Source organism: Aplysia californica, unplaced genomic scaffold (assembly GCF_000002075.1).
Source record: "Aplysia californica isolate F4 #8 unplaced genomic scaffold, AplCal3.0 scaffold00096, whole genome shotgun sequence".
NCBI lineage: Eukaryota > Metazoa > Mollusca > Gastropoda > Aplysiida > Aplysiidae > Aplysia > Aplysia californica.
In genome coordinates, this window is record NW_004797366.1 from 1,450,455 (window position 1) to 1,452,210 (window position 1,756).

Genomic DNA, 1,756 nt, shown 5'->3' on the forward strand with positions numbered 1-1,756 from the left:
AGAGAGCGAGAGCGAGAGAGAGAGAGAGAGAGAGAGAGAGAGAGCGAGAGCGAGAGAGAGAGATTTTTTTTGTTACCACAAATAAATAATGCCTATGATTTTTGGAACATGTATTCCGCTAATTGGTGATAACGATGCTGGGGAGATGATTTTATGATAACGGTGGCAGTGATAATGACGAAGACGACAACAACGGTAAGGACGAGTACGACGAAAAGCACCGTCTTCACCATTATCATCACCACCAAGGAAATGGCAATGAGGAAGAATCAAGTATTATACAATCATGTTTACTACAATGCAACGTGTTGAGGCTTGCTTTTTCTTAGGTTGTTGTTTTTATTGTTCTTTTTTTTTGGGGGGGGGATGGGGTATGTGATGTGGGGAGAGGGTGGGGGGTTGTTATTGGGTTGTTTTTTTGTGTGTGTTTTATTTTTGGGAGGGGGTTGAGTTCTGTTCTGTTTTGTATTGTCTTTATGCTTTATCTTCATGTTAAACTGTCACTTACTTTAACTTTCACACGCGTGGACGAAAATCCGCAAGTGTGTATATATAACTGACCACGAGATTCCGCAACTGTGTAGTATACTGACCATGCTCTCTTCCCGGGTCAAAAGAGAAAGGGGCTGTGCAAATGCTACATGAAAGCTTGTCAGGTCCCATACACTCTCAATCACGCCGTGGTCTATCAAGTGCCTTTCTATAAACTGTTCTTCTAATAATGCCTTGCTCTATCCAGCGTCTCTTTCCATAAACTGTTCTTGTAATAAATAACGACTTGCTCTATTCAGCTTCTGTTTCTGTGAGCTGCTCTAATAACGCCTTGCTTTATTCAGGGCCTCTTTCTAGAAATTGTTCTTCTAATAACGCCTTGCTCCAACCAGCGTCTCTCTCTCTATTCTTCTAATGAAGTCTTGCTCTATCCAGTGTCTCTTTCTATAAACTGATATTGTAATAACGCCTTTAGGTCTATCCAGGCTTTCTTTCTATAAACTGTTGTTGAAAGAACGCCTTGCTCTTTCCAGCGTCTCTTTCTATAAACTGTTCTTATAATAACTCCTTTCTCTATCCAGCGTCTCGTTCTCTGTTCTTGTAATAACGCATTGCACTATCAAGCGCCTCTTTCTATAAACTGTTATTGTAATAACGCCTTGCTCTATCTAGCGCCTCGTCTTTCTGTAAACTGTTCTTGTACTTGTAAGTGTTACGCCCTCATAAACACATTTTCAGATCATTAAGGGGGTGGGCTGCTTGCTGCTTTTTATCATGCCTGTCAAGGCCTATCCGGGTTGAGAAGGACACAATGCCTCAACTAACAGTCGAAGAAACTCGATCAAAAAAAAAGAAGAACTTCCGTACACTGGGATTGAACTCATGTCCTTTGGGTGCTGTGGAGAAGGGAGTGACCGCTACACCTCAGGTGCCGGTACGTAGGGAATCTGAGAAGGTTATTCATGTTACTACACCTCAGGTGCCGGTACGCGGGGAATCTGAGAAGGTTATTCATGTTACAAGTTACAGTGATTTTCCAAAGGACACAACCGAAAAATAACGATAACATACTTTTATAACTTCACACTTCATATTGTTGAGGTCGATGTTCTGGAAAATATTGATCAGCTTAATGTGATTTTTTTTTTGTGAGTAAATTTTATTTTGTATTTTGTATTTTTTTTATTCAATGTATTTGGGATCTCCCCCCAGCAAATCCCTTCTATGCATTCCTGAATTTATTGTTTCGTTTATTCATATGGCT